Source organism: Topomyia yanbarensis, chromosome 1 (assembly GCF_030247195.1).
Source record: "Topomyia yanbarensis strain Yona2022 chromosome 1, ASM3024719v1, whole genome shotgun sequence".
In the NCBI taxonomy this organism is placed as follows: Eukaryota; Metazoa; Arthropoda; class Insecta; order Diptera; family Culicidae; genus Topomyia; species Topomyia yanbarensis.
The window spans coordinates 134,239,748-134,266,366 of NC_080670.1; the positions used below are offsets into that span (position 1 = coordinate 134,239,748).

General features: G+C 37.0%; 1 long non-coding RNA gene across 2 annotated transcripts; it reads right to left on the reverse strand.

Annotated features, from left to right (window-relative positions):
- Positions 1-24,093: 24,093 nt before the first annotated feature.
- LOC131689692 (uncharacterized) lies at positions 24,094-25,117 on the reverse strand. 2 transcript variants are annotated; one of them, XR_009305465.1, is made up of 3 exons: positions 25,020-25,117; positions 24,477-24,698; positions 24,094-24,406 (listed from the first exon to the last, which is right to left on the reverse strand). It is a non-coding gene; the product is annotated as an uncharacterized LOC131689692 (long non-coding RNA). The 2 variants fall into 2 exon arrangements; XR_009305450.1 differs by having other exon boundaries at positions 25,008-25,114.
- Positions 25,118-26,619: the final 1,502 nt, after the last annotated feature.

Consider the following 26,619-nt stretch of genomic DNA (forward strand, 5'->3'; position numbering starts at 1 on the left):
ACCCTATTCAGAACATGTGCCTCAATATCTCATGCGCAAATTGATATGTTGCGATAGCATGGAAAACCTGAACCTTTGAAACTTTTTGGAACTAGTATGGGAGATTATTTTGGTAATTAGAAATAACAGTTTTCCACTTATAACTCCGATCATCCATGTGCTGCTATAGCTATAGATGTATCCACGTGCCATAGGTAGCAGCAAGGAAGCCGAGGTTGTCACGTACACATGCACGTTGAGTCAGGCGCGCTAACAGTGGTGCGTAGTAGCGCGCGCTTACGCAAATAAAGAAATTCTCGATCAATAGATATATTTGCAAGCGTTGAATGTATGTTATTTAACGCATAACAGTGTAAAAATCGTATTCTGCATCTTTTGGTAATCTACATGATTACAAACAGTTATAATCCATAAATGAACTTGTAATGTACTACGAAGGAATAGGACGGAATTCATGTTGATACAACACTGGTTTTGGTGGGGTGGAAACCAGAGAATGCAGAGAAATGGGAGAGGAAATTTTGTTTTCGGGAGAGGAATCATAAAGGATTCAAAATTTTCGCGATTTTCTCTACTAAAGCTACTTTGGAAGTAATTGAAAATTTGAAATAGATTTTTCACCAATGAGGGATTCCATGAGAAACCGGCCTACCGCAAAATATGACCATCGTCGATTCGAACGAAACTTTGCAGGTGTGTTCGCTGTATGAATCTCCATGATATTCTCTGGCAATTGGAATATTTTGATACAAGAGTAATTTTTCAAAAGGGCGTAAACGTTTCTACGTGTATGAATTTAAATTTTTTTTATTCGATTACTGTATTTTATACAGCAAAACTATCTGAGAACAAGTTACAGGGAATGAATACTTCTGTCCGAAAAAAATATACACTGAAAAAAATGTTGTCATTTTTCGAAAAACCAAAAATTTATGATAAAAATTTAAATTGCGAAAAAACTCATTTTTTTAAATTTTTTATATTTTGTTACCAAAAACCTAAAGAGAAAAGAAACATTTTGATTGTGATTGCATGGTGGAGAAAAAATCGGTAAAAAAGTTTTTCTAACAATAACTTCGTACATGTTTTTAAATTTCATACTAATTGACATACAAAATTGTAATTTTATTACAGAATATAATTCTAAGCACCATTTAAAATCAAAATGCATTTAACAAAAATCTTCAAAAATGCGATAGTTTTCGAGATATTTGAAATTTGCTACTTCAAAAACAATTAATTCGTGTAATTATGCTCTTTTAAGAAGTTATTCGCGTTACCCCATCAAAAAATGTCAAAAATTTAATGTTTATCGTTTTAAAGACGTAAAAGCAACCTTTTTAGTGTATTTGGATCATGGAGAAGCTTTCAATAAAAAAGTTTTCCCAACAACAACTTTTGACATTTTTTATAATTCTTACTATTTGCAGTCAAAAATACAATTTTCTTGTTGAATATGATTCTGAACGCCATATTAAATCTAAATGCTCTTGACAAAAATTTTCTAAAATGTAGTAGTTCTCGAGATATTTTAACTTTTGTTTTAACAACACAATTATTTTGTTTTATTACGACCTTTTCATAAGTTAGTCGCGTTTCTCCATCAACAATCATAGGTTTTTCGAAAGGCCCGTAAACTTTCGTGCAACTTTCTTTTTGACATCAAGGCGATATTGTAAACCATTTGAAAGTTACATGAAAGCAACCAAAATATATTTCAACCATAGGGTCTGTTGATTAAACTATATAGCTGAATCATATGTTGGTTGTTTTCATGTAACTTTAAAATGTTTCACAATATCGCCTTGATGTCAAAAAGAAAGTTGCAGGAAAGTTCACGGGCCTTTTGAAAAACCTATTATTGTTGATGGAGAAACGCGACTAACTTAAGAAAAGGTCGTAATAAAACAAAATAATTGTGTTGTTAAAACAAAAGTTAAAATGTCTCGAGAACTACTATATTTTAGAAAATTTTTGCTGAGTATTTCGATTTAAAATGGCGTTTAGAATCATATTCAAAAAGAAAATTGTATTTTTGACTGCAAATAGTAAGAATTATAAAAAATGTCAAAAGTTGTTGTTAGGAAAACTTTTTTATTGAAAGCTTCTCCAGGATCCAAATACACAAAAAAGTTGCTTTTACGTCTTTAAAACGATAAACATTAAATTTTTGACATTTTTGATGAGGTAACGCGAATAACTTTTAAAAAGAGCATAATTACACGAATTAATTGTTTTTGAAGGAGCAAAATTTCAAATATCTCGAAAACTATCGCATTTTGGACGATTTTTGTTAAATGCATTTTAATTTTAAATGGTGCTTAGAATTATATTCTTTAATATAATTACAATTTTGTATGTCTATTAGAATGAAATTTAAATTCATTCCCTGTAACTCGTTCTCAGATAGTTTTGCTGTATAAAATACAGTAATCGAACAAAAAAATTTTGAAATTCATGCACGTAGAAACGTTTACGCCCTTTTGAAAAGTTGCTCTTGAGTCAAAATAATCTTATTACCTGTGGAAAATATTTAGTCTTCTATGACGGTGAAGCGTGTAAAGTTTCATTGGAATCTAAGATGGTCGGTCACGATTTTAAAGATTTTCGGACGGATCTTCGTGGAATTCCTCCAATGTCTTCGGTAATGATCCTAGTTTACTGGATACCATTTATTTATTTTTATTTTTGGTCTATTTCCAAAGATATTGCAAGATTAAAACAAAAAGGTACCGATTTGCTGCCCTATTGGCGCGGAAATGTAGACTCCCACACATGGTATACATGGTGGGTTTTTGCGGTTCATATTCCTTTCGAATGGAAGTTAGAAGTTTGTGCATGATACCAGCCTTTAATTTTTGCACAAGCTGCCGTTCAACATCATCGCCTGTTTTTTTTACAATCTGGTCATTGAAATACCGTCCTCATGTTTCCATTTTATATATTTGGAGCGTGTATAACTTTGGATTGTGTGCAGGCATTGTAATTCTCTCTCACTCACGCGAGAAGAAGCTTATCCGTTGTCCAGCTTTTCCGAGATAAGATGAGTCGCAAAATTCTCCGTCTCCACAAATAGCGTGAGAATGATTTTCCGGATAAAATTTATTTGACTTTTTCCTTCTCACCGGAGAAGGTGATAAAATTTTAATTTCGTGGAAATCAATAAAAAATTCAAAAAACACACTTAATTACAAAGTAAAGCGGTAAAGAAGTATGATAGACTTGTTTTTTCGTGTTTTGGAATAACGACGGGAAAGCAGCGAGCGAAAAAAGGATACCGTGATAAACTCATTCACTCATTCTCCGGTTGGTTTATTTATCCGGAGAAATAACACGTTGTATTTATCCGGAGAAGTTGTGTGAGTGCCAATAACTTTTCGTGTGAAAATGTGAGTTTTTATTGTAGCAGTAGCAAACTATCCGGGCGCATGGGACAGCTTAAGGATTTAATCCTATTCTCAAGGACGTTGATGTCATTATTCTGATACCGCTATTGCGCATTCTTACTGTAGTGGGTACTAGCCAAATCTGACAAAAGCTAGGTGGCAGGTGGGGAGGGGTATTGAGCTTCCTATTTTTGAACAATATACAAAACTTTTATTTCTTGTTGACTATTGTGATTTCTGTTCAACGTATAACTATTCCGGAATTTCTTCTCAAGGAGAATTATGACAGTAGGCTTTGCCACCTTTCTCCGAGCTTATGTAAAATTGGTCCTTTTGAAACCAAAGTTTGATTGGAGTACAAGAAAAACTTTGTAGCTATATCGTTCGACAAACAGAAGTTCTCTAATTTTTCCAAAAAGTTGACAAACTTGAACCTAAATCTCATAGAATTATATTTTAATCCATCATTGTTTTATAATGATTTTGAAGCGGCCAACCAGGATTTTCAAATGACTAAATATCTAGTCGAATACGAATGTTCAAATATAAAGGTTTATATATAAGCCAAATATATCTTACAAGATGTTGATTGCAAAAGAAGGTTTATTCAAGATTTCATCAGCCTTCCTCCAGAACGAGGGAAGAAATAAAAAAATGAATTTATTTTGACGGAAAACTGTTCATTTTTACTATTTTGGCCAACATCTTTGAAAAGATTAGCAATTTCATACAAATTGTATTTATTATTCTCTTATCTCCTTGGTCATAAGATATCATTGGTGCGCAAGAACCGGAATTATGTTTTCCGCTTTAAGGTGGGACTTTGTCAGCACTCAGATTTCTCTTAATAAACTGTTCAATTAAAGCAAACAATTTTTAACAAATGAAAATATTTTTTGAAAACGACTTTTTTACCAGAAGACCCCGCGCAAATCTAAAATTTGATAAATTTTTTAAAACTTTCCCGGGAGACTTTAGATCGGTTTATAGCTTTCTACATAGTTGTAGACAATAAAATTGCCCATCAGATTCTCACTTTTAGTAATATTTGAATGGCTATCTATAGCAATACCTAGTGGCAAAAATGTCAAACAGTTTCATTGCAAAACCCAAATTTTCAAACAAAAATCTTTTAAATAAAATGTTGTTCTGGAGCCCCCGACCGATAATTTTACATTTTTTGGTTGCAAATTTTAGAGATGCAGATTTTTTCGAAAAAACTTGTTCTACCAAATGCACCGTGTATACTTTTTATATTTGTCGTGATATGAACCATTTCTGAGAGAAAATGCTTCAAATCAGTTAAACATTATCTATTTTCTACGTACCTTTACATTGTAATACGTTTTACAAAAAAAAAGTTGTGTGATAAAATACATACCTTTGTTGAGCAAGGTAACTAAGTAGCTATCTATTAAAATAAAAGAAAAGTTTTAACATTTATTTTGCTATGCCATAAGCATTACGGCATTGCTCTATATTAGCTATAAATTAGCACTAATATTGGATCAATTGTCAGTTCTGTACTAGCAGTCCCATTAAGATATGACAAATATGCGATCATGATCAGTACATAGGAGAAAGCGAGGAGATTTGAAACAGAGGAGAGTTGAAACAGTGCCCATTACTAGCGAAACAGTACCGTTAGGGATAAAACAATAATGCATTTGTTTTGTTTATATCGTGCCCACAAACCCTGCAATACACGCCAACTACGTTAAATGAATGGTTGAGTATTTACGGTAAACACACTACAAAAAATGAAGCAAAAGTAAGTTTTCGTTATTTTCTTCAAAGTGGTATAAATACGATATTAAGTGATGTTCAATCATGAAAATATCACTATTATATAGTCTAAGAGTTAACATTTATGAATTGTATGCATTTCTTTCTATCTTTGCGATGTTTAAATTGTAAATTGTGGATCAAGCCTTACTTCTCAACCTAGGAGAGTTGAAACACATTGTTTCAACTCTCCTCGATGATGAACTTCTAGTCTTATTGCCATGTTATAATCACATTAACGTCCCTGAACAAATAATAATAATCAAGATTATTCTTTCCAGAATTGACAACTGTGATCAACATTCTCAATTTATTAGATCTAGATCATTTAAAACCACAGAATATGCATTTGTTCTAATTGTTTACTCCTATCAGCTTCTGAAGCTGGGAGCGAAGTGACCATAGTCTAAAATGAACTAAATACTACCGACATGGATACCAAATTACCTGTTTTCATAAACCCGTATCACTTGCAGTCATAAATAGTATCACTGGTCATATCAACCATTTTAATAAATGTAGAATGTTCTAGGGGAAGTGGTTGGAAAATAATACATAACTATATATATATATATATGATAAATGAGTTTCAAATTTCTTGATTTTACAGTTATAGTTAATTACTGTTATTACTGTTGGGATAAGTGCAGAAATTCCTAAATTTGTAACCAAAATCTAACATAAATTTTCAAAACAAGTGTCAGTTTATACATAGATATACACTGTGAAAAATATTGATAAGAATGCATGTCATTGTAAGGAATCATCTTAGTGTGAACGAATAAAAATGACACATTTGATGCTTTAGAAAAAGTTTTGATAATATTTAAAGTAACTGGTTACTTGTTTCAACTCACATTCATTGCTGTTTCAACTTAGCTTGGCATGAGGAGAGTTGAAACAAAGAGAACACTGTTACAAAAATCAATATACTGATGCTTTGTTTTTGATGTTTACCAGTTATTCTGATGTAAATTGATAAAGCATAAACAGAAGTAAGAAATTTAAAAATAAGCAATCATCGAATGACAGTTTTTTTCGATTTATCTAACATAAACAAAAAACTGTTTCAACCCTCCTCGGTCTCCCCTACGTATATAAAACTGATATAAAGAATACAAGCCTCAATGATATTTAAGGCAAGTAGTGCTAATATAATGTGTTTTTTTCGTTATACATCTCAATTATGTGCGACATTGTTTATTATTTCCATCATATCCAACATAGCTCAGACAATTAACCCACTAGTTCCCAACACCGACTCTAGGCGGTCTCTATAAAAAACTAAATAAAACTACTAAAACTTGATTGTATGTTGTCATCCGCACTAGCATTTCTTCCCAACGCTCACACCCTTCATACACACACATTATTTTAATATTCCTAGCTTTCTGTCAAAGGCATTTGAAGCTCAAAATTGAAAATTCGAGGAAAACGTGGAAAAAAAAATTGTGTTTTGTCGAAGACTCCATATCAAGAAGACTGGCAACTCTGTCCAGAATCCGGAGACAGTAACAGCAACGCCACTTGCGGGTAAAGGTGGTACTTTCCATAGTGATGCACACACACATATACATTTTTACATAAAGCTTCCTCCCTTCTTCCAATAGAGGCGCTGTAACCTCTGTCGCTTCTCGTTTGTATGGGGGAAGGAAAGAGATATCAGTCTTCTTGATATGGAGTCTTCGGTTTTGTGGTAATCTTCATTAAACAAATTTTAACTGTTTTTGGAAATTTCAATAACTAAACAAAATATTTTTGAGTAGCCTGTTACTAGCATTTCACTGCAGATGTGAATTGGTTTAGTGGAATAATTCGGAAGTTTAGGTTTTTTGGTAAAATACTTTGCCCGCCTAGAGGCGGTGTTGGGCACCTGAGCGAAATAAAATTTCAGTCTTTAGTGATTACTTATCGTACAGAAACTAGTATTATGTGCAATTTTAGCTGAAAAAACTTATGTTTTAAAAACTTTGGCTGAATGTTGGAGATAGAATATGGATTTTCTTATCATTTAATAATATTTAGGGGAGTCTGGGGCTAGGTGGCAGAATCTTTTTCTCCTTTTGTATTAGACATATGGCGCTGTCTCTAGTTCTGCACTTCAAGTACTGTTTAAACCATTCTCCAATGTGTTTTTGTTGCATTAAATTCTGTTTCGTACACGTTGTAAGTGATATTGAGTTTTCGAGCGTATTAGAGTGAAGAGCCTACTTGAGTCGTATTAGGAAGGGTTTCATTAATTACTCGGAATACAATTGATGCAATACGTATGAATTGGCACCAATATCTTTGCTTTCTTCTTATGAACCATTATGACAGTGACGTAGTAAGAAAATTTTTCGGGGGGGTATATGAAATTTTTTTTGTATATACATATATGAAAAAAATGTTCAAAAACATTCTGAGCAGGAAAAAAATGTTCAAAAACCAACAACTCAGGGAACGGGTTTGGGTAGTCAAAGTAGGAAAGCTAGCTGTTGGTATAGAATAAATGCTCTTCCCCTACGAGGACAATCTGGGCGGCAAACTTCAGACAGTCTAATTTACTGAGCCCTTCAATTCCCTTGTGCCATTCAGTACCACTTCCTCGTTGAGCTTCCGACTGGTTCGCGAACCACTCGGTCTAGTCCCCGACGATAGATCTAGCCTACTCCAACGAAAAGTTCCCCGGCGAGAGAAGTTCGAGCCAACCAGCCAGCTGCTGCGGTCAGTTCGGCGATTCCGGTAGAGTAGGGCATCCGGTTTGCTGGAGCCCCGGCGCGACTGGTGGTGTATCGTCGCGGTCTACACGGTCTCGTACCCGGCGGTGAATCTGACTGTAAGCTGACGGAGAGGTCTCAGCCAAAGAAGTTCTCCCGATACCGATTCTTGTTTGGTTTCAGCACACAACTTCTTGAGCCCTTTGACTCCGTAACCGGTGCCATTTAGCACCGCAACTCCTTTAAGCCATTTAGTTCTCTTCTTGGACCATTTAGCACTACTTCCTTGATGGTCCATTCAGTCCTCGACTTGTTCGCGAACAACTCGGTCTAGTCCCCGACGATGGACCTGACCTACTCCGACAGAGAATTCCCCGAAGAGAGAAGTTCTCCTGAGATCGAGCTAATCAGCTAGGTGCCGAGGACAGTTCGGAGATTCTGGTGAAGCAGGGTATCCGATGCACTGGTGCGCCGATGACCCGCGAATAGTGGTGTCTCGTCGCTGTCTATTCAGTCTAGTCCCCAGCGGTGAATCTAGCTTACGCTAACGGATAGTTCCCTGGCGAAAAAAGTTTTCCCAATATCGATTCTTCTTTGGTTTTCGCTATTTTTCTATCGGAACAACCGGTGGGGTGCCGTGGTCGGTCTGGCGAATCCTCATGGAGTGTGACGTCCGGCTCGCTGGCGTTTCGACGACCCATACGCGCTGCTCTGTTGCAGTCTATTCGACTAGTCCTCGGCGGTGGATCTAGCTTATACCCGCGGAGAGTTCTCTGGCGGTGATTGCTCTCCCGAAACCGTTGATCGATGTCTATTCCGCTGTAAGACGGTCATGATCTACATCAACGGTTCTCAACCTTTTTCGTACCACGGACCCCTTAGATATCACACTGGGTTGCTGCGGACCCCCACAGATAAACATCAATTTTATATGCTATGAATATGTTATTTTCAATTTGTTAGGAAACAAGATTTGAAATTTCAATATGCACTCGGAAAATATATTTTTCTTCGCGGACTCCCAGCAATGACTTCGCGGCCCCCTAGGGGCCCGCGGACCCCAGGTTGAGAATCACTGATCTACATCATATCTCTGTTTGCTTCGTTCCACGTCTCTACGTCGCTTGTCATTCTGTAGGCTACATTATCCGGGTTGATGTCCGGTCCTCCCGTTTTAAGTAGCTCCCTGCACGTCACTTCAAACCTCGGACATTCAAAGACGCTCCAGGCACAGTGTTGACGTTGCGTACCCACGCCGATGAAGATACTCCTTAAGCAGCCGTGGCTCGGTAGGAGCTGTTTCAGGTGGAAGGTCATCTCTCCGTGCTTTCTATTGACCCACGTCGACAGGTTTGGATGAGCCGGTAGGTCCACTTTCCTTTCTCCGTATTATCCCATTCCTGCTGCTGCGTCACCATCGAATCGATTCTCATCATCTTCCTCACGTTTCTGACGTTTCATTGATTGCAGCACTTGATATCCTCCGTCAGGGTAATGCAGATGGGGATCATCTCGGCGTCAAGGCATACTGCCTCCGGTACGTAATCGCAACTCGTACGACCAGCAGTCGAAGCGTCCTGTACAGCTTTTCGCGGTTTCACTTGGTTTTCAGCGCCGCACCCCAAGCAGGAGCCCCATATCGCAGTATCGATGACGAAACACTAGATAAAGACCCGACATTTCGCATGTGTAATCAACGTGGTTGTTAAAGCTCAATCAGTCGTCGATTATCACTCCCAATTGCTTCAGTGCACGCTTCGATGCATTCACAAGCCCTTCGATGGTGATCTGTATCCGCTGAACCGCTTTGCAGTTGCTGTGCAACGACAAATCCGTCTTGTAGTGAGCTATTTGCAGCTTGACCCATTCATCCAGCTCTCGATCGCATCTATTGTCTCCGTCACCGACACCTCTATTTCTTCAAGTGTCTCACCGTTAGTGACACATCGTCCACGAAACCAACGATTTTCACTATCCTGGGCAGCCGCAGTGTTAAGACCCCACACTGATAGAATATATTCGTAAATCGCTAGGAATTAATTTCGTACAAACAACTTTCATAAAATATACGAATTTTTCGTACATATGATGAATCGTTCGTAGTTCTATCGAAACACTTATTTTTTATTACGAGTTTTTCGTGAAAACCACGAAATGGCTTTCGTTAGCTTATTACGAAACAGCTTCTATAATATTTACGAGCACCATTCGTCAAACCGTCCACGCCAAAAGAGCAATATGGAGCCATTGTTGCTATTCGTCAGATAATTGTTGTTGTCTGACTATTTAGTAGTCGTATCCGTGTCCGCCGGTTGCAGGAAGATTTCCTGAAGCTCTTTCGCTTCCAGTTGATTCACAATCTGGAGCAGTACAGAATCAGTTGAGCCGTCGCGAACTGCTCGTTGATTTTGTATGAATAATTTTGAGTTTTTCTCTGCCGGAGCAATATTGGTGCTGCCAAACATCGATCCTAGAAGATCGTTTCGTTTCTTTCACGAAAAATAATGTCGATAACTTTCAGGCAATGTACACTAAATAAGTAAAATTTACGAAAACTTTCGTTCATCAATCAAGCGGTCATTCCTTCGTATCACAATAAAATCGATTTGGCCACATCGATTTTTTTAAATAAAAAAAAACATCGATCCCAAAAGATCGACTGAAAACAATAAGAGGCTAATAAATACGAAAACTTTTCTAAGATAAACGAAAAGATTTCGTGCGACCAAAGAAATCGTTCGTAATATACACAAACGTTTATTAAAATAAACAAAACATTTCGATTCATTCACGAAAAATAATGTCGTTATCAACGATAACATTCGTGCGGTGTACATTAAATGTGTAAACTTTACGAATGCTTTCGTTCACCATACGGCCATTCTTGTTCATGAAATGAACGAAACTTACTATTTACAATGCACGAAAATACTTCGTTGCAGAAAACGACGAATGAATTCGTGCATTGCATGATTCATTATATTCACAAATTTATATTATCAGTGCATCGTACATCCCATTCCAAAGTGTTGGACAGAGAATGGAGCCCTGAGTAACGCCCGCTGCGACTCGAATTGCCTTCTGCCCATTTGTTCGTCTGGTACATCAGTGCTCTACTCTGGAAGTAGCTCTTCATGATCTGGCTCATTCTTTTATGTCACGCTGCAGCATTGGTCTATTCGAGGCTGGATGACCCGGTGACTTCCCTGACTTTGGCAGCAACATCAGTTTCTGCACCTTCCTCATTTCGGGGATTACCATCGTCTAAAGACTTCAGCAGTTGTATCCTGAACATGTCCGGATATTCCAGAATTGCAGCTTTCAGCGCCACGGTTGGTATTCCATCCGGACCGAGGGTTTGCTTTGATTTTAGTCACATCGACGCGTCTTTGAGCTCGTCGTTAGTCACTTGCCACTCGACTGTGTTACCTCCGTCTTCTTCGCCGTACGGTGTCGGTGACCAGGTAGTTGAATCGTGATTCGGGAAGAGACCCTCAACGATTATCTTTAGTTTACCCGGGCATATTTCAGCTGGTGTCGACGGACCATCGTCTTCGTCATGACGAATCAGTACGCGTGCCCCAGGGATTGGCGTTTATTTCTCAGCACAGCTACTTATGGCAATTGGCTTGCTAAGCTTGATCTCCCGTTTTAAAGAGTCCATACCTTCTAGATACGTCGCTTGCGCTCTTCTCTCACTCTCCGATCTTGCGCTCGGAGCCCGCCTTCTGGCTCTAAGACAAGCAGCGTGTAGCGTACTGAGTTACTCATTTAACCAGTAAGCTGCACGCCGTCTACTGCATGGCCCTAGTTTTCATGACATTGTAACGTCACAAGCCGTCACAATCCTTCTTGTTAGCCGTCAGCCGTATCAACGTACTTGATTCCGTTGTTCGCCGAAGTAACTCAACAAAGAGGTTTTCGTTAAAGGCTTTCGTCTTCCATTTTAGCTTCCCGCCCGTCCTTCTTCGTGCTGCAGCAGGGTTCCATTGGCTGATGCGGTAGCGAATCACCTGGTGGTCTCTCTGGGGATACTTCTCTCACACTCTCCAGCCCATGTTCGCCGTCAGTCAAAGACTACAGAATGTGGCGAAATTTCTCTCGGTACCGATATCCGTTTCGTGAACCATTAAGCTCCTAGCTCCTCGCTTCGCCGCGATCTGCTCGTTATAGTCCTCGGCGGTTGAGCTGGTCGTTGAGGTGTCGAGTCTGCAGCCAATTTTCACTGCAAGGAAATATTTTCACAAGATAACTTTTGCAAATGAAACTTTGAGAATTTTCGGGGATGAAACCCCCCCCCCCCCCCCGAAATATTTTGGAGATATTTGAAAAAATTGAATATGTTAAACAAAAATATGCCTAATATTTTAATTGAAATTCTCAAAGTTTCATTTGCAAAAGTTATCTTGTGAAAATATTTCCTTGTAGTGAAAATTGGCTGCAGACTCGACACCTCAACGACCAGCTCAACCGCCGAGGACTATAACGAGCAGATCGCGGCGAAGCGAGGAGCTAGGAGCTTAATGGTTCACGAAACGGATATCGGTACCGAGAGAAATTTCGCCACATTCTGTAGTCTTTGACTGACGGCGAACATGGGCTGGAGAGTGTGAGAGAAGTATCCCCAGAGAGACCACCAGGTGATTCGCTACCGCATCAGCCAATGGAACCCTGCTGCAGCACGAAGAAGGACGGGCGGGAAGCTAAAATGGAAGACGAAAGCCTTTAACGAAAACCTCTTTGTTGAGTTACTTCGGCGAACAACGGAATCAAGTACGTTGATACGGCTGACGGCTAACAAGAAGGATTGTGACGGCTTGTGACGTTACAATGTCATGAAAACTAGGGCCATGCAGTAGACGGCGTGCAGCTTACTGGTTAAATGAGTAACTCAGTACGCTACACGCTGCTTGTCTTAGAGCCAGAAGGCGGGCTCCGAGCGCAAGATCGGAGAGTGAGAGAAGAGCGCAAGCGACGTATCTAGAAGGTATGGACTCTTTAAAACGGGAGATCAAGCTTAGCAAGCCAATTGCCATAAGTAGCTGTGCTGAGAAATAAACGCCAATCCCTGGGGCACGCGTACTGATTCGTCATGACGAAGACGATGGTCCGTCGACACCAGCTGAAATTTGCCCGGGTAAACTAAAGATAATCGTTGAGGGTCTCTTCCCGAATCACGATTCAACTACCTGGTCACCGACACCGTACGGCGAAGAAGACGGAGGTAACACAGTCGAGTGGCAAGTGACTAACGACGAGCTCAAAGACGCGTCGATGTGACTAAAATCAAAGCAAACCCTCGGTCCGGATGGAATACCAACCGTGGCGCTGAAAGCTGCAATCCTGGAATATCCGGACATGTTCAGGATACAACTGCTGAAGTCTTTAGACGATGGTAATCCCCGAAATGAGGAAGGTGCAGAAACTGATGTTGCTGCCAAAGTCAGGGAAGTCACCGGGTCATCCAGCCTCGAATAGACCAATGCTGCAGCGTGACATAAAAGAATGAGCCAGATCATGAAGAGCTACTTCCAGAGTAGAGCACTGATGTACCAGACGAACAAATGGGCAGAAGGCAATTCGAGTCGCAGCGGGCGTTACTCAGGGCTCCATTCTCTGTCCAACACTTTGGAATGGGATGTACGATGCACTGATAATATAAATTTGTGAATATAATGAATCATGCAATGCACGAATTCATTCGTCGTTTTCTGCAACGAAGTATTTTCGTGCATTGTAAATAGGAAACTTACTATTTTTTCATGAACAAGAATGGCCGTATGGTGAACGAAAGCATTCGTAAAGTTTACACATTTAATGTACACCGCACGAATGTTATCGTTGATAACGACATTATTTTTCGTGAATGAATCGAAATGTTTTGTTTATTTTAATAAACGTTTGTGTATATTACGAACGATTTCTTTGGTCGCACGAAATCTTTTCGTTTATCTTAGAAAAGTTTTCGTATTTATTAGCCTCTTATTGTTTTCAGTCGATCTTTTGGGATCGATGTTTTTTTTTATTTAAAAAAATCGATGTGGCCAAATCGATTTTATTGTGATACGAAGGAATGACCGCTTGATTGATGAACGAAAGTTTTCGTAAATTTTACTTATTTAGTGTACATTGCCTGAAAGTTATCGACATTATTTTTCGTGAAAGAAACGAAACGATCTTCTAGGATCGATGTTTGGCAGCACCAATATTGCTCCGGCAGAGAAAAACTCAAAATTATTCATACAAAATCAACGAGCAGTTCGCGACGGCTCAACTGATTCTGTACTGCTCCAGATTGTGAATCAACTGGAAGCGAAAGAGCTTCAGGAAATCTTCCTGCAACCGGCGGACACGGATACGACTACTAAATAGTCAGACAACAACAATTATCTGACGAATAGCAACAATGGCTCCATATTGCTCTTTTGGCGTGGACGGTTTGACGAATGGTGCTCGTAAATATTATAGAAGCTGTTTCGTAATAAGCTAACGAAAGCCATTTCGTGGTTTTCACGAAAAACTCGTAATAAAAAATAAGTGTTTCGATAGAACTACGAACGATTCATCATATGTACGAAAAATTCGTATATTTAATGAAAGTTGTTTGTACGAAATTAATTCCTAGCGATTTACGAATATATTCTATCAGTGTGGGGTCTTAACACTGTGGCTGCCCAGGAAAGTGAAAATCGTTGGTTTCGTGGACGATGTGTCACTAACGGTGAGACACTTGAAGAAATAGAGGTGTCGGTGACGGAGACAATAGATGCGATCGAGAGCTGGATGAATGGGTCAAGCTGCAAATAGCTCACTACAAGACGGATTTGTCGTTGCACATATACATATATATATATATATATATATATATATATATATATATATATATATATATATATATATATATATATATATATATATATATATATATATATATATATATATATATATATATATATATATATATATATATATATATATATATATATATATATATATATATAAGTCAAAGTTTGTATGTATATGATTTATAGACTCCCAAACAGCTTAACCGATTTCCGTAAAAATTTGCACACAGTAGGTATTTGGTATGGGGCGTGTTTGTGTGCTATTAGTTGGAGATTATCTGCCCGCCAGATGGCGCTTTGGAACAAATTGTGTTTTCCTCCTATTTCGCAGAGTGTCGCAGCAACGCGCGATGGGTATTAGCTAGTGTAATATACGTAACCACACGTAAAATTTGTTTTTTTGCTTGTTTACTTCGGAATTTCACCTGAAATTTTCGAAAATTTAGCTTTTGAATACAAATTGTGCGCCGAAATTAAAATGCAGGAGCAATGAGGCTGAAAAGTAATAACAAGTATCATTGATTTGCAGTTCTATTCAAAAAACATCTCACGCGATCCATACTTTATCATAAAAAGTGGCCAGGTGGCATCATTGTGCGTATAGTCGTAAATTGGCGAGATTTCCGCGTCACATATTTAAAATACTGTAATGTAGACAACAGTCCGCTCTTTTATGCAACGCATTCACTTTTACACGATCTTCTTAAATTAAAACATAAAACATGATAAGTGAAACCATCGCCAGCACACCCTGGACTCCCCGACTATAAATCAGAAGTCAATAATTAAACAACCAAAACACTAGAGAAATACTCCTTACAGTTTAGGTATTTTGCGTTCTGATGGAGTCCAAAATATAAGAAACCATCTGTATTCGCTTATGTTGAAGTAACTAGAAGAAAAAAAAGTTTTTGTTTTTTATTCGCCCAGGTGCCCAACACCGCCCCTAGGCGGCCTACTTATTTTAGGGCCCTAATGAAAAACCCATTACTTACAAAAATTTTCAACATTATTTTCGTTTTTCTCATCATGAGGCCCACCACCAAAAGTTTTTTCAAGCCAAAAAAAATTTGGGCACTAGAGGGTTAAAGGAGCCAGTGCTTCTCAATCTCACGATGGTCTTTGAATTGTGACGGTAAATTTGAAGTGACCACCACAAAAATGACCGTTATTTCATTTCCATTTTCCTCGCGTAGTGTTTCAGTTAACTATATCTGACAGCAGCCGTGCGGAAGAGAGCGCATTGAAATGGTAGATTGAGTACCATTTATTTTGCATTGGTATGGTAAACGAAATATTATCAGTGTATTGTACACAGAAAAAATATTTTGTAATTTTAAGTTTAGTTTCATGCACATATTTAGAGCATGAATATAAATGTAAAATTAAGCTCCACCACAAATACACACGACTTGTCGTGCTATCTTCAATGAATTTTACTATAATTTTACACGTGGATTGAAAATTACAGTTTCTTTAAACGGAAAACCAATGCCCTTCAATGTATTTTTACTCGAATACTGCTGTAAAATGAATGACATATAATATTACACGAATGAAAGTGTAAAATTGTATGCTGTTTGATGCTCCAATTGATTTTAACATAATTTTCAATCAAATTTTTGATTCAATCGTTCGTATTGATTTACATGTCGTTTAAATTTCATTATTTTTTGGTGTGTATTCAGGCAGCATGCCGTGCTCTGTTGTTTTTTTGTGCACCTATCTGTTTCTTTTATGTAAAGCTATTTATGTGAAACCGAAATGTGAAATGTGTTGGTTAATAGTAGGTCGTTATTTGTACTAAGGTGACCGTCATAACTGTATTTATCCGTTGTGTGTTCAATAAAAAAAACACCTTTAACAGGCCAACGAGGGTAACGGGTACCCACAAATTTAAATGCTCATAATTATTGCTTTCTTTAACCGATTTGGACACTTTTAGATGTTTTGGATTCAGGAACTCGTCAACTTTTTGATTCTGTATAATCGAACCGGATAAATGGATCTGGTTCTTGGTAATCCGGATTTTCCTGAGTAATGTTCCAGTACTAGGGTATGATTTGTAAAATTTAATAATATCCTAGCAATATGAGTATCAAAACTTTTCAAATTGTCTCGGAAGTCTGTTATTTATTGTTACGGGACTCTATGGCAATTTTAAAAATGGAATGGGAATGGAATAACCACTCACGGCCCCACGGGAAGCTGCTCCGGAATGTCCGTTCCGGGGTCAACTCACCAAGCGGTTCCAAAACAACGAGATACAGTCTACTGATGCAATTCCAAGAATTTTGATACCCATATTGCTAGTATTCGATTGAAATTCACACACTGGAACATGCTTCCGGAAATCTGGATTCCCGAGAACCGAATAAAGTAACCCGATTCATTTTTACCAAGTCTTAAAGTGGATGAGTTCCCAAATCCAATACACCTAAAAGTATCAAAATCGGTTGGAAATTAAGTTAGTTATTGGAATTTCAGTTTTGTGGGCACTCCCCCTCTTACTATATCAACAATATTATTAACCCAAATGAAGTTCTAAGATGTTACAAAGTTTCAATTTCCAGCTATAGATAAAACATGGGAATTTCATTTATTGAAACCTAAAAAGGTACCCGGGTACCGCGTCGGATACATAACAGTTATATTGTAAATAAAACGATGGTCAGTTTCATTTCCTCTCAATAACGATTTCAATGAGTAAGATTCAGAAGAGAACCGTCTTATTGTTGGGAATTAATTGTAGTGAGAACCGTAACTCATAAAGCATCGCTTACTGTTCTGACTTCTAACCGTTTCATTCTCTTTTGTCTAACAGTTTTACCATCTTGTCGTGCATGTCGAACCGATTTTGTTAGCCTCATATTTAAATACGTTTGATAGGCTCTAGCAGACGAACCGAGGTTTTTGGTTTATTAAAAAGAAGAAAATATTGGCATTCTGTCAATGTCACCGTTTTGTCAGCCTAAAATTCACCAAGGAACTGATAAAAACGGGTCTTCACTGTATTTGTTTTACTGGATCCAGATTGTTTATGAACAATTTTTAATGGTACAATTAACAAGAACTGTCCTTTTTCGGCTAAATCACTAATTCTGCCATGGATTCGGAACAAACAATCAAATTTTTGATTCAATCGTTGTATGTTTACATTCGTATTGATTTACATGTCGTTTAAATTTCATTATTTTTTGGTGTGTATTCAGGCAGCATGCCGTGCTATGTTGTTTTTTTGTGCACCTTTCTGTTTCTTTTATGTAAAGCTATTTGTGTGAAACCGCCTGTTGGTTAATAGTAGGTCGTTATTTGTACTAAGGTGACCGTCATAACTGCATTTATCCGTTGCGTGTTCAATAAAAAAACACCTTTAACGGGCCAACGAGGGTACCGGGTACCCACAAATTTAAATGCTCATAATTATTGCTTTCTTTAACCGATTTGGACACTTTTAGATGTTTTGGATTCAGGAACTCGTCAACTTTTTGATTCTGTATAATAGAACCGGATAAATGGATCTGGTTCTTGGTAATCCGGATTTTCCTGAGTAATGTTCCAGTACTAGGGTATGATTTGTAAAATTTAATAATATCCTAGCAATATGAGTATCAAAACTTTTCAAATTGTCTCGGAAGTCTGTTATTTATTGTTACGGGACTCTATGACAATTTTAAAAATAGAATGGGAATAGAATAGCCACTCACGGCCCCACGGGAAGCTGCTTCGGAATGTCCGTTCCGGGGTCAACTCACCAAGCGGTTCCAAAACAACGAGATACAGTCTACTGATGCAATTCCAAGAATTTTGATACCCATATTGCCAGTATTCGATTGAAATTCACACACTGGAACATGCTTCCGGAAATCTGGATTTCCGAGAACCGAATAAAGTAACCCGATTCATTTTTACCAAGTCTTAAAGTGGATGAGTTCCCAAATCCAATACACCTAAAAGTATCAAAATCGGTTGGAAATTACGTTAGTTATTGGAATTTCAGTTTTGTGGGCACTCCCCCTCTTACTATATCAACAATATTATTAACCCAAATGCTTGACTTAATGAAGTTCTAAGATGTTACAAAGTTTCAATTTCCAGCTATGGATAAAACATGGGAATTTCATTTATTGAAACCTAAAAAGGTACCCGGGTACCGCGTCGGATACATAACAGTTATATTGTAAATAAAATGATGGTCAGTTTCATTTCCTCTCAATAACGATTTCAATGAGTAAGATTCAGAAGAGAACCGTCTTATTGTTGGGAATTAATTGTAGTGAGAACCGTAACTCATAAAGCATCGCTTACTGTTCTGACTTCTAACCGTTTCATTCTCTTTTGTGTAACAGTTTTACCATCTTGTCGTGCATGTCGAACCGATTTTGTTAGCCTCATATTTAAATACGTTTGATAGGCTCTAGCAGACGAACCGAGGTTTTTGGTTTATTAAAAAGAAGAAAATATTGGCATTCTGTCAATGTCACCGTTTTGTCAGCCTAAAATTCACCAAGGAACTGATAAAAACGGGTCTTCACTGTATTTGTTTTACTGGATCCAGATTGTTTATGAACAATTTTTAATGGTACAATTAACAAGAACTGTCCTTTTTCGGCTAAATCACTAATTCTGCCATGGATTCGGAACGAATCATAAAGGGTAGTTTACATGGCTGCAGTAGTAGTGGTTAAATACCTCTCCGCTTCATAACATACCCTAAAATTACCTTTTACGCTTATACTGCACGTATGCAGTCTTCAACCTCCTTTTAACTCCCATGTTTCGAAAATTTTGCCCAAGAAACTCTTTTGCTTGAAGCACCTTCCCCCTTTTGAATAAAATTTGTCCTGTCGTAATCATATACCCAAACTAAATCGTAATTTCCCGGCAAATCATTTACCGAACACCATGATGATGAAAATGATTAAAACTATAGCCATCGAGCATTAAATTTATTTTGAGAAGATCTGCTGTTGCGGCATAATTGACGACCGCTCCATCAACTGCGCTGCTATCATCGTCATTACCGACCGATCGAGGCAGGCGATGGCAGCACAACTTTTCAGGGAGAGACAAATTTCGAACAGAAGTTTTTCTTCCGGTTATTCATAGATTAACAAATGCACTTGGAGACAAACTTTCATATTACGAGTTTATTTATAAGCGACTCGATTTCATTGGTGATTTGCAACTCGTTAAATCACATCTATTCCAATGCTAAGAAGCTGGTCGAAAAATACCCCAAAAGATGTGGAAGTCAGTATTGATAATGAGCTGATCGAACCTAAAAAATTTACAAATCGCTTACTTTCCATTGAATTAGATGTAACAAAAAGCATCCTTCAAACATTACGTGAGATATGATATGACCATAGCGTCATAGAAAAAAATGTAACCTGAAATTCCGGGATTCGAATCGGAAACTGGCAAACTTTTTATTAACTGATCACGCCTCGTTACTACCTTGGCCCTACTGAACTATGGTGGCCTGGTCGAAAAATGGCACTATCACAAACTTATTGAATAGCGCCTCATAATTTTACAAGTTAAAGCATGGAAAATTCTATGATCAGTCAGAGAAATACGAGCCGATGCTAAATAGTTTACTTTTTGCTAAATGTGTATCTCTGCTCCATCGCCTGCTGATTTTTTAATCGAAAACAGAAAAAGCATTCTGAACCTTAGGCTATTTAATGGCACACTTTTGTGAAATCCCGTCAGAAAACAAAACTACTTGCTTGTTCACCAAGCATTCTGCCTCATTGTTGCGGTGCATCCTTCCCCGTTGTTTTAGTGCATTATGCCCCGTTGTTGTGGTGCATTTTGTCTCGCTTATTTTTCAAAAGGTAATTTTAAAGAATTGAATATTTTTCATGTTTTTGAATATTTTGCAAAGCGTTATGGTTGTGATTACAGAGGAAAATGTTGGCTAAACAATATCATTATTTAAATTCTCCCAATTGATGTTCTATAGCTGAGTTCTGATCACATTGCGTTTTACCACATTTTCCCCTAACGATTTGTGAAGATTATTTTGCGGCATCGGTGACAAAACATGATGATGAGTTATACTCTATCACCGACCATGCGGTAGACTCGTGTGAAACGCTCTGTCAACAGAAGGCAAACGATTCTTCATATTTCCTTTCGATTATGCCAATGTTAATTCTAAGTTTATAACTGATTCACTCATTCCTCTTTTCCCATTTTTGTTTCTCTTAATCTTAAATTTGCCGAAAATAGCGAACAAAATCGATTCAGGAGAACTTTGCAGCAATTAAAATATAGTAACAATTTCAAAATGTTTACGCAGATTTTCAAGAGAAAAGTTATGTAAACATGTTGCTGTCTAGCGATTCCAGAACCAAAAACTGAGAGCATTGTACCCGCAAAAAGAAGTGTACTGATTCTAAATTAGCAGAGCGTTATTACGTTTTTTTTGAAACAGCGATTTTAGAGTTCTATTTTGTTTTTATTGTGATTTTGCACTCAACTGATTTTTTTAACATTAACTTGACTAACATTTGAAAAGAGTACAATATCTAATGCCATTTTGACGCTATTATTCTTACAATTGGTAATAAATTTATACTAGCGACATTTCATATTGTCCAAACATTTTTTCTTTTTATATACTTTTTATCAAATTAGTCTGTATTTTAAAATCCCGCACTGTATTTTAAAATCCTATGGTAATACTAAAGTACTATAAATTTGGAATACATTTTTGTATTAAATAGAGATTAAATTGAATATACTAAATAAAGCTTTGAACTTGATTGAGGGTCGTCAAAAAACTGAATAGAATGAACGATATACATGTTTATAATTCTATTGCTATTGATTAAACCTCTTTTCAAATGTTACTCATTTATAATGATATTACATGTACGATATTTTCCATGCGTTGGTATTTTGAAGGACGTATGTTAAAAAATATCCATTGAATTGTTAGAGGAACATGCGTCAAATAAGTTTCAACATAAATATATTATTAGACATAGACAGATTGATTTGCTGATAAAAATTGTGATTAAAATTAAAATGAATGATGGTTTAGTCTGTGCCTACAATTAATTGAAGTCTGAAGTTCGTAAGCTGCGGTAACTTCCTCCAAGAAGGTTCTTCGTTTTTATATTGAGTCAAAATTTCTCAAGTGGGCTACCCAAAATAGGATCTCGCAATTTCGATGGAAAATCTGATTTTATGGTAGTATTTGACATTGCAAAACCAAATCTGGATGGATTTCGCGGAAAAAATTTTGACCATCGTATTGACATTTGAAGATTTTGGGTCGAATTTAAAAAAATACTACGGGCGACCTAATTGACCGATTTTAACGAACTAATCAGCAATGAAATTGTCGTGAGATACAGATTATTCGTGGTTTTTCCGATCAGTAAAGTTACTATTTTATATATTTTATAAACGAATATTTATAAAAAAATGAAATAAAAAAGTATTTTTCGCCTCTTTTTGTACGAAAAAATCCACATATACTACTTTCAGTACCTTTCGTCGACTCTGCATGGACCTCCATATCTGTTGTAGGTTTTGTGGAATTACACTGTTCAACACATGATCGGGGAGTAGAACGAAAAAAATGACGAAAGATTACGGTCCAAGGAAACCCCTAGTGAAGAAACTTTTTAAAAAATTGGAACGGGGCTTCACAAATTAAAACCAAAGTTTGTAGAAGAGAAGATATCAATGAAAATGGTGATCTTAAATTTTCGCATGAAGTCCTACATAAAATGCTTATTACATCGAAAAAGGGATCTATGCAATTTTTTAGCTCAAACGGACATCATTAAGGGGGTGTAGCATTTGAATATTGATTTCATGATATTCGAAAAAATCCAAAGGGAGGAGTACATGAAATGTTGAAAATCGAATTTTTTTGTCGAAATATGTTAAAAAATAGCATGAAACATCAGCATTTAGTGTCAAAACAGACGAAAACCACTAAAACAAATTCAAGTTTTTTTTTAGTTACAAGAAATTAGAAATTTTTGAAAAAAAAAATTCGGATGTCAAATTTTTTTTTTGAAATGCCTTATGATTTCAAAAAAATCCCAGCGAACTGGGCTTGGGAGCAGAACAAATCAAAAGATGGAAGGGCTGTATGGTTACAACTACATCAAAATTGGAACGGGACTTCACAGTTTAAAACCAAAGTTTCGTGAATTTTTTAAAATAAAATCTTTTGATTAAAAATGGTCATCTTTGATCTAATTTTCTCAACGAACGGGGCTTGGTAGCAGAACAAATAAAAAGATGGCAGAGCTTTAGGGTTCCAACTACATCAATGTGAAAAGATTTTTGAAAAAAATTGGAACGGGACTTCTCAGTTTAAAACCAAAGTTTTGTAATTTTTTTTAAAATAGCATCTTTTAGGTAAAAATGTGATCCAATTTTCCCAACGAACTGGGCTTGGGAGCAGAATAAATAATAAAATGGCAGTGATTTAGGAATGTGGAAATATGAACCATAAGCTATAAAGGGTTACACCACGGTTGAATTTTCGAAAAATTCATTCCTTACTTACTTGGGGTCCTAAAGATGATATGTGATGTTATTTTACATATGTTAAATATTTTTCAATTGTTTTTTTAAATACATACAAATAAATTTCAAACACCATTTTCATAGCACTACCATTTATTAAATATTAAATTTTTACAACATATACACAAAAACTAACAGCTCTAAAAAGTGTACTATTTTATATAAAACACTTCACAACAGAATATTAAAAGTCTTGTTTGGCGCTTATGCTCCGATGATGATTCCCTAATTAAACTCCACACGTAATCACCCATCATGCTAGGGGTAGCTTGGCTCTGGTAGCGTTGTTCCATGTGCTTGATATCCTGGAAACGCTCTCCTTGCTCTTCTGAGTATGCTCCCACGTTATTCTTAAATTGTTTTAAATGGGAGTGTATGATGTGCAATTTAAGTGACATTCTACACCACATGTTTTTGTATGATTTCATTAATCCGTCTACAATGGACTAGTAATTGGAAGCTCGTTTATTCTCCAGGAATCCACCAACAATATCTTTGAAGCTAGACCAGGCTGCCTTCTCCTTTTCATTCAATGTATTCTGGAATAATTTAGAATGCAATCATTGCTTTATCTGAGGTCCGGTGAAAATTCCATTAGTTATTTTCATATCTGATAGTTTGAGAAAATTTTCTTTTAAGACACTGAATGCTTCTGATTCCTTATTCAGTGCTTTAACTAACTGTTAAATTTGATATGCAGAGGTGGCATCAGCACTTTGTTTGCATCAATCAACGGTTTGAACTTTACGTTTTTTTTCCAATGTTAAACACGTCTCCTTTTCCCATTCTCTCTTCTTGTAGTGCTTTGTCGTGTCTCTGCTATCCCACAGGCAAAGAAAACAAGGATATTCAGTGATTCCTCCTTGCAAATCTATTAGAAAGCCAATCATCTTGAAATCACCTATTACTTCCCAGCCATATTTATTGTATTGAATTTTATCTAAAAGCAATTTTGTCGTGTTATAACTTTCTTTCAGTAGAACGGAATGTGCTATCGGGATAGATGGATATTGCTTGTATCTTGCTTGGTTGTGCAACAACATCACTTTGAGACTTTTTGATGATCCATCGATAAATAAGCGCCACTCATTCACGTTTAGCGGAATCCCGATTTCATTGACGAATCCTGTAAAATTGAATATAAAATATGCATGTTAATTCTACTGTTGATTGATGTTTTGGATGGAAATATTTACCTTTTATATCATTGCAAGCAAATCCTTGCAACGTAGGAATTGGACGTTCATGGGAATGGGGAACTGGAGCACGTGATGATGGTACATCCGGACAGTAAGACTTATTAAAACCGCTTTTCAAATCCACAATACAAAAATAACAATTTGTATCATGGTTAGACGGTTCCTTCCAAATACGAGGGATAGCGAACTCCATCCATTTATTCTCTCCATGGTACCACGCTGGAAATGAATGAATCAAATCAATCAAATGAATATTTAACTATATATATATATATATATATATATATATATATATATATATATATATATATATATATATATATATATATATATATATATATATATATATATATATATATATATATATATATATATATATATATATATATATATATATATATATATATATATATATATATATATATATATATATATATATATATATATATATATATATATATATATATATATATATATATATATATATATATATATATATATATATATGTCGGAATGCTTAGTTCCTACTAGAATGGATACCGGAAACTTTAAAGTTCGGATTAAAGAACACCGTGACTGCGAGTTCATAAATTTATTCCAAACGTAAGCAATAGGACCGGTCCTTTGCGCTATCACTTGAGTACTGATTATTTAATTCGAATGGTGCACAGTTCAAGGTAGGGAGACAAATCTTAAAGAGAGTGAGCGCAAAGGACTGTAACTAGGGTTGTTCAAACTTTCATTTCCACATTCGGCCGTCCTGGAAAGCATCCGGCTCGGATGTTAATTACATAACAACACTCGACTCTTCTACTTCTATTGATTCACAAAAAATATTTTCACAATCGGAGAAACCATCTTCGTCGTCGTTTGGTGATTGCAATGGTGAAGAAAATAGACGAGTTGGGTATGATGTTTCGGAGCAGCGTTGGAACATCACTGAAATAGAGGCGGCTTTTACTGAGTTCAGTGGAACAGACCTGGAACCGGTCAAAAAGTGGATCAGTGATTTTGAGGAGGTTGCAGATTCTATTGGATTGTCTGATCTTCGAAGATTTGTGTTGGCAAAGAAAAAACTGGTGGGATTAGCGAAACTATCGCTGAATACCTTGAGTTATATTACTACCTGGAGTGCTCTAAAGACATTTTTGCGGAATGAATTTGAATTCAAGGAGAACAGTGCGGTCGTTCACGAAAAGCTACGCGCGCGTAGAAAGCTTAGTGGAGAAAATGTGTTAGAATACTTTCTCGTGATGCGTGAAATTGGTGCAAAAGCCGATCTCGATATTGAAGCTATCATGACTCACACTATCAACGGGATCAACGACAATGGTCCGGATAAAACTTTATTGCATGGGTCAAAATCAATTGCGGAGTTTCGTGAAAAGTTGAGACTGTATCAAAGTTTGAAGGATGCGAAATACGGGAAGGAATCGACCGGTACACAAGGTGTTGGTGGACAACAAGGAGGTTTTCGTCATGCGAAATCCTTTAATTCACGAAATGTTGGAGCTAAAATTAAAAACAACAACAAAACGGGCGCGAGTGTTACGGTGAAGTCGATAGTGTGTTATAGCTGTGGACAGACAGGACACATTTCACGCGAATGTCCCAAAGCGAGGGCAGAAAAAAACGGTGCATATTTGTAATATGGAAACCTCTCCTCCAGTTAGAGGAACATTCATGGACATAAAAGTAAACTCATTTCCAATTCGTGCGTTTTTTGACTCGGGTTCAGATGTATCGCTGCTTAGTGACCATTGGATTGAAAAGCTGCAGTTGTCGTTGAATGAAGCCGAAAAGAAGAAGCTCATCACGCTGAACGGTTCGGTGTGGACTATGGTAACAACGCGCTTGGATGTGGAAATGGATGATGCGGTATTGCGGTTGGTTTTCGACGTACTTGCAGCGAAGGAGATGCCTCACGAAGTAATTTTAGGACGAAACCTTCTTCTGTACGGCGACGTGAGTGTTACCGCCGAAGGTGCCAAGTTTAAAGTGAAAGAGGAGCATTTTGCGCTGAGCATTGTAGTAGATGAAGCTGTTGAAGAACCACTAGCGCATATCGAAGATCCTGTTGTGCGCGATGAAGTAAAACATCTTGTGAAGGGGTATACACCCAAGACATCAGAAAATGTGA